At 39.0% G+C, this 11643-nt stretch overlaps 1 pseudogene; it reads right to left on the bottom strand.

The window, feature by feature from the left end:
- Positions 1 to 5731: 5731 nt before the first annotated feature.
- On the bottom strand, positions 5732 to 6745 carry LOC147370422 (UDP-GalNAc:beta-1,3-N-acetylgalactosaminyltransferase 1-like; annotated as a pseudogene).
- Positions 6746 to 11643: the final 4898 nt, after the last annotated feature.

Raw genomic sequence — 11643 nt, 5'->3', positions numbered from 1 at the left:
CTGCTTCTCTACACCCTCCAAGCCACATCTTTATGATATTGTTCTTTCAACCGTGTCCACTGCTGACTGGAACTCTCATTTTTCCTATAAATAAGCTTTCCTATATACATCACAGCAAAACAGACTACTTCTATACTTTTTTCCTCAAACTGAAACCTGGACATGCTAATTTCTTGGTCACTCATTAGAGAGGAATCTGCTTATTCTCACAGAAGACCTCAGAATTTGGCATTGAACTCAGTATTAACATCCCGGCTCTGCCCTGTCCACAGATAGAGCATGGAGCTTTAGCTGTTCTGATCCCCTTCATCAGGAGTGTCATGTTATGCCTGTCATTATTTCTATCATCTTACGAAACCTCCCTCTGCCTCAATTTCCAAATGCTTACAAACTCACTGAGGATTTGGTAATCTAGATATGGTCCTACTCTTTGACTTGACTCCAGTCATCCCAAGAAACATTCATCATCCAAGTCACTGTCTCATCCTTTATTTCAGTCTATTTTTAACCATATATTCCCATGAATTTCATGTGACAAACATGAATGTGCCTTTGTGGCAAATACTGTAGACTGCCTGCCCTGTGGGTACTCAACTCCCCTACAGATTCTTTACTCATTTGAGGCTGATACTTGGTTACCCAGCCTCTTTGACAACTAGCTTATTTGTGGCTAAGTGACCCAGTCATGATCAAGGAAACGTAAGAAAAAATTTCGGAAATGTTTCCTTAATTGATAAAAGGAGAGAAGCCAGGGAAGAGACCCTCAGTCTCCTTTTCTGCTTTTGGATTTTGTCAGGTGAGGATACCATGCTTGGAGCTACTGCAGTCATCCTATAGCTCTGACCAGCCCCTGTGGTTGGTAGAAAAGACAGAAAACTCTGTAGTTCTTGATGATATTGTGGAGCTTTCAAACCAACACTGCAACCAGCTACTTCTGGGTTTCTTGTTACTGGGCAAAAGTACACTCCAAATATTTGTCTCTTTTAGATCAGGACCTTTGCTACTTGTAGTTGAAAGCAACTTATTACACTACTAGAGTACCAAGAAAAACAGCATCAAAAACACTAAAAAGTCTTACAGTAGAGGAGGTTAGATATGTAATTGTGAAGCATTAAAATCTCAAAGTAATAATTTCCCTAGTTTTGTTAGCAAGAAGATATATAAGCATAGCAATGCATGGTAACTTGGCATTTCTGCTCTTTATTAGCTATTTGTAAGTTGCGAAGCATCATAAAATAGTGGTTAACTGAAGTAGGTTAAAGGGCCACCACATGGGCACCAGAAGGCTGTGCTACAAGACTTTCCTTTGTTCCAGATATTATGCTAGGCTCTGCTGCTGCTGCTGCTAAGTCGCTTCAGTTGTGTCCAACTCTGTGTGACCCCATAGACGGCAGCCCACCAGGCTCCCCCATCCCTGGGATTCTCCAGGCAAGAACACTGGAGTGGGTTGCCATTTCCTTCTTCAATGCATGAAAGTGAAAAGTGAAAGTGAAGTCGCTCAGTTGTGTCCGACTCCTAGCGACCCCATGGACTGCAGCCCACCAGGCTCCTCCATCCATGGGATTTTCCAGGCAAGAGTACTGGAGTGGGTTGCCATTGCCTTCTCTGATGCTGGGCTCTGGAGGTATCTATTAACTTGCTGGTCTTAGGATTCCTTTACGCTCAAAATTTATCGAGGACTCCAAAAAACTTTTGTTTATATAGGTTTTATCCATTGGTATTTCCTAAATTAACATTGAAACTGTACTTTTTGATAGTGAAATTGTTAATCATTCAGTTGGGTCCGACTCTTTGCAACCCCATGGACTGTAGCCCGCCAGGCTCCTCTATCCATGGAATTCTCCAGGCAAGAATACTGGAGTGGGTAGCTATTCCCTTCTTCAGATCTTACAACCCAGGGATTGAACCTGGGTTTCCTGCATTGCAGGCAGATTCTTTACCATCTGAGACACCAGAGAAGTCTCTTACTTCTTGATAAAGCACATGCATTTAAGAAAGAAGAACAGACAAGATTACACTTTCTTCGCCAAATTCAGCAGTCTCCTACAAGGTATCCCTAATTGGGAGCTTTTGCTCTTGGTATATAGGAAGAGGAAACTAATACCAATATCAGCTGTATCTCAAAGTAAAGGACCCTATTACATGCTAGAAGGGAACTCCAAGTTTGTTTTCCCTGGAGCTACCACATCAGTTCCAAGATTTGAAAAGCTATGCCTTTGGTGCAATGGCTTTAATGAATAGCTAAATACCCAATGGACTTAAACTATCCCTTTTCTATTACCACAGACTGGGTACTCTTGGCATTCCCAGCTTGGAGAAATCTAGGGATAAAAAGTTGATTACATACATACTTATTGTATTTAATTCAAACTTAAGGTAAACACAGAAAGTATAAGTGTCTTAGCTGTCAAAACAAGAGACTGTGGCAAAGTTTGCATGCAAACACAATGCTAGAGATTGCCATCCCAGGGCAACATAGGGACATGAAAAAGGAAATAGGGAAAGAAATACTAGAAACTGGTATATTAATAAGCAAGCTATAAATTCACAAAAATGCATAGTGAGTCACTTGGATACAGAGGACATCTGTGAGAAGGCCATGTGAAAAGTGCCACTGGGTCTGAGAAATGTCTTATAGGGAATCTGGAGGAAGGATGTAAAATGTGTCAACTCCCTTCTACCTCCCATTGGTCAAAATTTTCCTATAGAAGAGTAACTTACCCACACCACCAGACTATGTTACTTGGCCACTCCAAGTACCTACCAAGTGAGCCAGAGCCTCCATGAATCTGGTTAAGTTAAACCTTGATAAGAGGTCTTCTATAGGTGCTGTTATGATGGCACCATGGAAGCTGTGCCCCGGAAGAGGATGAGATGACTGGTAGTATTTAGAGTTGAGGCTACAGTAGCAGTGACCACTGAACAAGGTTGGGATTGGAGTTGAGCAGTCTGGAAAGATGCATAAACAGTCTGGTATAAATGTCACTTGACTAAACTGTGACTTCATGCATACATCTGGAAGTTGGGGCTTCCCTGATGGCTCAGGCAGTAAAGAATTGGCCATGCAGGGACCACAATTTCTACAACATTTTATATCTAGGTATTTGCCAGTTATTAGAAACACACAGGGACAAGCCGTCTAGGATGGACCAATACCCTAACCAATACAGCCATTTTTGCACTCTCCTTCAAAAGCCACTCTGCTTTACTTAATGCATTAGAAGATAACTTCCTTATAAATTGAAGCTTATTTGTTGCCAAACAAGAGAAAAACTGGGTATCATTTTCCTTTAGTTTCTTTTCTTATTTTTGAGTCCTGTGATGACTGGTACTGTTCGAACATTGTTGGGTTTTAAGTTTAAAAGAAAAATAAAAAGGAACAAATACTAGCAGTCACAATTAATGGTCAAGAGACTGCTCACTGCTTAGTTGGTGGTCCCTGGGGTATCTTTACTTTGATGGATGGTTCTTAATAGTACTGTATTGTGTAACTTAGAAAGAGTTCAAAAATCCCCCAATGTCACAATACATCAGCATTTCAAGGCTTTTTTTTTTTTTTTTTTCCATCTAGGTTCCAGAATATGGCACCAACATAAAGCAATGAGCTTTTTATGAATCTGGGATTCCGAATAGCTCTGTATTGTCCTTACTTGAAACAGATAAAGCTTTTAAAAAAGTGGCTGATTCTGTACACTACCATGACATACACAGTAGAACTCCTTTAAGAATGCCAATCATCTACTGCTCACTTTCACTTCAGTACATACCATCTTCGAAGATCTAGAGTCTAAATATAGTTTAACCTCTCCGTCTGTGATCCCAAATTCTTGAATAGCAAAGAAGGGAAGGAGAGGGTCAAATGCCCATTCCCATGAGAGTAATTTTTTTTTTCATTATCATTTAATTCTTTAGATAATTAAGCACCAATCTGTAGTTGAAAAGGAACAGTCTTCTAAAACTTGGCAATTATTCACATTTTACTTCTTTTTTTAGTCTTAAAAATGAAGGGACGCTATCTTTTATTTCACAAGTTCTCTTTAAAACTTCTTTGAGTTAGCTTCCCAAACACCAATATAAATTTACACAAATTCAATCAAATCTAATCCTACAAATATAACCACCATCTGTCTTAGAGAAAGTGACTCCTGGATGGGTGGGAATTAGCAAGGGCATGGAAAGATTCCACAGAATATTTCATTTATTTTATGATTTTATTGTGACAGGTTCAGGTCTGAGATGAGGGAAATGGAAACAGCCTTGTTACAAAGGAATCATACATTACAACACTTCTAATTCAAATTAAGCTTTTTTACAGGAAAATTACAAATGTATGAATGTTCTAAGAGCTGACTATATACTTTCAAGTTCACATTTTCTCCCAACAGATTTGATCTTTTGCCATCATGTAATCCAGAGAAGAAGAATCACTTGTCCTATCAGACATAACAGGAAACTGCACAACCCCAAGAATACCGGGACAAGGAGTGCTCTTCTTGGACCAACCAGCAGGTCGAAGGTGACCTACGTTACCACTCCTATGAAATAATGTGTTTCTCTATGACATGGAAATCAGAATTGATTTTAGACCATATAGTAGGGCTTTCCTCTTGATGTGAAGCTAGTAACACCAGCAACAGTGTTTTGTGTTTTTTTTTTATTCTTTTTTATTCTCAAACTGATTGCTAATGAGAAAAAACATGGAGCAGTTAACAATGCAACTCAAATATTAGTCTTCTCTTTCCAACTCAAGCACCGAAATAGGATACTCCTTTTCATGATATTCTGGCCATCATGTTTGTTCGTTCTTTTTTGGCTTCAGAATCCTTTCCTAAAGGAAATATGCTACCTGGCATTCTATATTACTCCAAATTTCCAGGAGGAAAAATAAGACAAATGAAGTGACATCTAAAAACACCAGGGATTATGTTTTTAAAAACAAGACAGTAATTTTGACCTTCTTGTTTTAATTCTTCTCTATATTAACTTGGTGAAATATTTATCAAAGTCCAAGAGATTATTGATATGCAACAATGACTACACATTAATGGAGCTATTCATCATAAACTCATCACTGAAGTAATTGGAAAAGAAATTTATTCTGTTTATACAGTATTGAAACAACCAAAACATTCACACATCCATAAAGTGCAAAACTCTAAGTATTATTAAATAATAATTGATAACTCTTTAATACTGCAACATCTTGAAATACTTTCCAAATGACCAAAAACAGATTAAATTTTGTTCAGAAATAACTTCAGTTTCTTTTACACAGAACGGTATATTTAAAAAAACTAGTAATCCAGATATACACAAAACCCTGAACTGACTAGATTGCTCAATGAATAATACTCCACACTGTTTTGCTATTATGGATAAATGAGCTTATAATTCAATGAAACCCATTTAAGAAGCTCTAGTCTATAGAATGACATATTCAAATTGTTTGGTCCTATTGGTCCTATTAATTTTATTAACAAAAACCTCCCCTTCCTTTATAAGATGTTTAATTCCTCTGAATATCACCTTTAAAAGGCTTGACTTGATTGTTGTCAAAATAAACCACAGATCAAGTGCAACCCTCCAGTCTCTAGGCTTGACATGAGTTTCAGCTTTGTGTAAGCCAGACCGTGACCTTCTCACGAGTTTTTCATTGGAGATTTCATAGTCTAACGTTAACACTTTCCACAAAATATCCCTCCCTTTTCTAGGCTTTGGGTAGAATGTCAAATTAATAATAACGTGTGGTGTTCCTTAGCATAACCTGCCAAAATGTGATAGTTTCCTTGGAAGAAAAGCCATGGGCTGCAATCACACATCTGAGCTCACAGACATCCAAATGAATCCTATGTAAAAAGAAAAGGTTGGTGTCTTCTGGAATATGAATGTCTACTTTTAATACATTCAAACAGATCCCAACATAAACATCTTCAAACTTGATGGGTTTTACATGACTCATCATTTCATAGATTCTCAGCACCAAATCTCTGGACATTATATAAGGCAACTCACTGCAGTAAGGAGAGAATACCTTGAAGAGATATTCCTGGTATGAATATGGGTTTTTTTTTTTGTAAAATCCTCTATAGGATAATTACCAATTAGAAGATAACCTGCAAAAAACTTCTCTGAGTGGTTTAAATTTAAAAGATACTTCACTAAATTGCTGTATTGATGAAAACATCAGTGTCTGTCTTCATGATATACCTGGCACTGGGGCAAAACTCAATTACCCACTTAAATGCCATAATGGTTTTCAAGGTCAGATTATTGTATGTGTCTAAAAACTCCTGTCGTATTATGTCTCCATAAAGGAGGTGTTCATCCTCTAAGGATAATGCTAACACTTTGTCTTCCTTTTCAGCCTGTTGGCTTAATAAGAAAAATGAAAGAACTTCATATCCCACCAAGACTTCTTTTCACCCTAAGTAACTCTAATGGCCTGCCTGGCTTTCACATCTGAGGGGTGTGAGGTCACCAGGATGACAAGAAATGGGTTTTGAAGAGAGCAATTCAAATGCTCCTGAAGTGTGAAGCGGAAGTCTTGTCTGTAAATGGGTTCATACTCATAGAAGTACATTCAGTTCACACATTCGATCACATTGTAGACTGATACCAGCAGACTGAGGTACCACATCACCAGGAAACTCAGCAGGGACAGCAGCAGGAGGCTGTTCAGGGATCTCAGTGACATCCTAGCTGGAAGGGTGGTCAGGAGTGCTGGGGCCATTCACAGCAGCTCAGAAGCATGCAAGCCTCAGGTTCTTCTTGATTTTTCTCTTCTGAGTGAAAGACCTTCAATTTCACCAACTGAGCATTTGATATGAGCAACTGAGCTTTCGACTGATGCTGAAGCTGAAACTCCAATACTCTGGCCACCTGATGCAAAGGACTCATTTGAAAAGACCCTGATGCTGGGAAAGATTGAAGGTGGGAGGAGAAGGGGACGACAGAGGATGAGATGGTTGGATGGCATCACTGACTCAATGGACATGCATATGAGTAAGCTCTGGGAGTTGGTGATGGACAGGAAGGCCTGGCATGCTGCACTCCATGGGGTCGCAAAGAGTCAGACATGACTGAGTGACTGAAATGAACTGAACTGAGCATTTGATAGCAAGTAGCAGTCAAAATAATGCTTGCAATTTCTACTGAAAAACAGAGACTCGCAGATTGGCTTAAAATTCTGCTTCTGCTTATACTGCTTATAAGATACATGCCTGCAGAATTTCAGATGAGACTAAAGTACCAGCTGAAGTATTCTGTTTTTCACATTCCATGCTTTAATTATAAGATTTGCCCTGGTGGGGCAGCTGAACATTGCCAAGGCCAGAGCCCCAGGGCTTGGCTGATCATGGCTCCACCCCAGCAGGGCTCAGGAAGGGGCCTGAGGAGTAGGTGGCACCACCCTGCCTGCCTCCCTGCCAATCAGCCCTGGCCCGGTGTCCCTCCATGAGGGTATTTTTATCAGAGCTGTCAGTGTGTCATTTATCTCCTCCACTATAGCTATTGCCTCCACATTTCCTGTCTGCCCACAGCTTGATCCACTTCTAGCCCTTGCTGGATGCTTCAGGAGGACACATTATCAGACTAATTGTTCACAATGCATAAAAGCACATCATCTGACATGTGTGAATGCCTAAATAGCACTCTGCAGCACTTCACTGGCTCAAAGCCTACTACTCACACATCAGGGATGGCCAGCAGGCCCAGAGGCTGCAAAAGGAGAGAAACTGAATACATGAACATTCAACAGCTCCAAGGCTGGAGGTTCATGTTAGTGATGATTTCCATGCTAATGATGGTGATATGTGAGGCTCGGAAGAAATAGCATCCCTCCCTCCCAGCTACACCCACTCAACTCACAACACAGTAGTCCCTGACTAGGCAGCCTTGGGAACTGACATCCTAAGGTCAGAGATGCCTTCTCCGAGTTAAGGGGCTGTCCTTTTCAAGGTGGCGTCTTCTGCAGGGCAAGTTCAGTTCAGTTCAGTTCAGTCGCTCAGTTGTGTCTGACTCTTTGCGACCCCATGAATCGCAGCACGCCAGGCCTCCCTGTTCATCACCATCTCCCGGAGTTCACTCAAACTCATGTCCATCGAGTAGGTGATGCCATCCAGCCATCTTATCCCCTGCCGTCCCCTTTTCCTCCTGCCCCCAGGCTACTGCTATTGCCTAGTGGGTTTATTAGGACTGGAATCTTCCATTCTCTTGTCAAAGTGCAAGTAGATAAAAAATCTAAGTGATCCTGGGTGAGACATGGAAGGAGAAAATTGAGGGCAGGGAAAGATAGTCCGGGTGAGTTGGGAAGTAGGGTGGGATTCCTCAGAGTCAGCCCTGTTGGATATGGGGGAAAAAGACCCACGACCAGTTTCATCTTCCCCACTTGCTCAGGTTCATCTGGGAAACATGATATAAGAAACTGAGGATGGGGTGGGTAATATACAACTACTCAAATTCCATCACTTGATTCTCTTGTGTCATCCTTTTAATGCTTTTTCAACAGCCACAACAGTCTCAGCTCAAATGCACACTTATTGCCTAAGTCATGAGCAACAACGTGGTGTTACAAGTTAGTTATTATTAAGATAAATACTTCAAATCTTCAGCCATTTCCTCTTGCTTGGTTAATAACTTTGAACTTTGAACAGGATCACATCCTGCCCTGTTTCAGATATATTCTTGGATAGAACAGAAAGGGTGAATAATAGCTAACCTACCTTGCTTTGCATATAAACCACAGCCTAGTTCACCTATGTCTACGGAATTGCACAAGACTCCATTGCGTGCTCTAAAAGGCCTTTTGGGGTTTGAGTTCAGTGGCCTCTTCAGTTTTGTTTCTTGTCATACTTCCATTTGCACCATTTGCTCCTGCCATACCAAAATGTTTGCAACTTTCCCAAACACACATATCTTCAGCCTGAAATGCTACCCTTCATCCAGTGCCTTAATTTCAGAGTATTTCATGTAATTATACTATGATCAAGTATTATTGTTCTTAGAAAGTCAGATTTTCCTGACAAGCTCTCTGCTATTAACCCCATTTTCATTTATAGAGTTCCCTTCTTTAGGGTTTTTCTCATTTATTTACTTTTCCTATTAGTTCCCTGAGGTCAGAGATTGCCCTCTTGTCCTATTTTCTCTGTATCTCCAGTGTCTACTACACCATAGGTACTCTTATTTGCTGACTAAGGGGATATAAACAACTTGTACTTCCAAAACATTTGTTTCCATAAGTTGTCTAGATTGCATTATCAAATACTTATTAAGCAGCAAATTTTAAGAGTGCAGACAATTGCACGGTTAGACTGTTTCCACCTTTATTTTTCTCCATCATCTTTTCTTAGAATGTAAAACTCAGTAAGTAACTGATTCCAGCTCCATGAGTTGTTCGGATATCCATGCTGCTTCAATCCAGAGGTTCCACTCGGCTTTCTTTGTGCTTGGTAATTGAACACCAACCTCATCAGTAATAAGAAATGGACTGTGATTTGATATGATTACAGTGAACCATGTTTATCTTGTGTGTATGTATAAGGCTTCTCAAATTGCTTGGTTTTTTACATGGCAAACAAGTTTTACATTTGTTTTCCCTTAGTGCCAAGTGAAGGATATTTATGTCTGAATGAAAAGGAAAAATATTTTAGTTAAATATAACTTCACCCAGGAGAAAGGATTCTGAGCAGAGAGAAGAGCAGGGGACCCTAGGAATCTGTCTCCCAACAATTGCATAGGCAGAATCTTTCTGATGTAAATATTTTATAACTCTGGGATCTGTAGAAGGCTTAGACTTCCTGGATAAGACTTCTAAGGTAAATTGTGATTAATTTTGGTCATTTTCAGCTCTTAGCACAGGAGCATCTGCCACCCACCCACACCCCTACCCTCCCTCTACATGGCAGGCAGCTGTATATGTGTTCCTTTCACACAGCTTGCAGGAACCAAGATGAGCAATAAGTACCTTATCCTCCAAATATTGAAGATCTGTGCTCTGATTGCTGAGTGCTGCTTCTGACCACAGAGGTTCAAATAGTCTCTCATCTTATAAGTAACTACTTTAAAAGTAAATGGATTTACATTTGTAAATGTAAACTCTTGCCAAAAGAGTCTTGTCAAAAGACTCCAGTCAAAAGACAGACACTGGTAGAATGGATAAAAATGCATGACTCAATTACATGCTATCTACAAGAGATACAATTGAGACCCAAGGACACAAAACAGATTGCAAATGATGGAAAAAGATATTCCATGTAAATAGTAACCAAGAGAGCTAGAATGGCCATATTAAGATCAGACAAAATAGACTTAAATCAAAAGTATTTACAAGAGACAAAGAAGGACATTGTATATTAATAGAAGTTTCAATATAGCAAGAAGTTACAACAATTACAAATGCACCCTTACCTAATAAAAGAACAATAAAAATATATGAAGCAAAAATTGACAGACTTGGAAAGAAATAAACAGTTCTACAATAATAGTTGGAGAGCTTCAATACCTGTCTCATAATAATGAAAGACAGAAGATAAGTAAGGAAAAGAGAACTTAATGCAATAAATCAACTAGATCTCACAGATTTATATAGAACATTCCATTATATGCATTCTTCCTAAGTGCACAGGGACATTTTCCAAGATAGACCATAAGTTAGGCCATAAATTAACTCAATAGGTTAAAAAAGATAGATATCATACAAAATATCTTCTCTGATCACAATAGGATGAAATTAGAAATCAGTACCATACAGAAAGCTGGAAAATTCATGAAATTATACAAATTAAACAACACAGTTTAAACAATCAATGCATCAAAAAATAAATCACAAGGGAAATTAGAAAATACTGAGGAACAAATGAAAACGCAACATCTGAAAACTTATAGGACACAGCAAAAGTGGTGTTGAGGAGCAAGTTTATAGCTATAAATACTTTGCATCCATGTATGTTATTAATTACATTCTCCCAATACCCCAGTAGGTTAGTCATTAGAAAAACATTAAAAAATTTAAAAGATCTTAAATCAACAAACTAACTTTAAACTATGGATCAAACCAAACTCAAAGTTATCAAAGGGAGGCAAATAAAAAGGTAGAGCAGAGATAAACAATACAGAGAATAGAAAAATAACAGGAAATTAATAAAACCAAAAGTCAGTTCTTTGAAAAGATTTTAAAAATTGGCAAATCTTTAGCTAAATGGACTAAGAAAAAAGAGACAAGATGAAAATACTGAAGTAAGAAATGAAAATGTGGGGACTACTAGCAATCTGGGAGCTTCTCTGGTGGCTCAGATGGTAAAGCATCCGCCTGCAATGCAGGAGATCTGCATTCGATTCTTGACTTGGGAAGATTCCCTCGAGAAGGGAATAGCTTATTCACTCCAGTATTCTTACCTGGAGAATTCCATGGACAAAGGAGCCTGGTGGGCTATACAGTCCATGGTGTCACAGAGTCAGACACAACTGGAGCGAATAACACATACATACTATCAATTTTACAGAAATAAAAAGGATTGTAAGAATACTATGAACAATTCTATACCAAAAAAAAAAGAGGATAATCTAGGTAAAATAGACAAATAGAAACACAAAACATAAAAATATTAGAAAATCTGAATAGACCTATTATTAGTAAGGAGATTGAAT

This window comes from Bos grunniens, chromosome 6 (genome assembly GCF_055505025.1).
Source record: "Bos grunniens cultivar Pamir isolate PY7600 chromosome 6, Bosgru_T2T1.0, whole genome shotgun sequence".
Lineage (NCBI taxonomy): Eukaryota > Metazoa > Chordata > Mammalia > Artiodactyla > Bovidae > Bos > Bos grunniens.
Note: the sequence above shows the minus strand (reverse complement) of the source record. Positions and strands in the feature narration are given on the sequence as shown.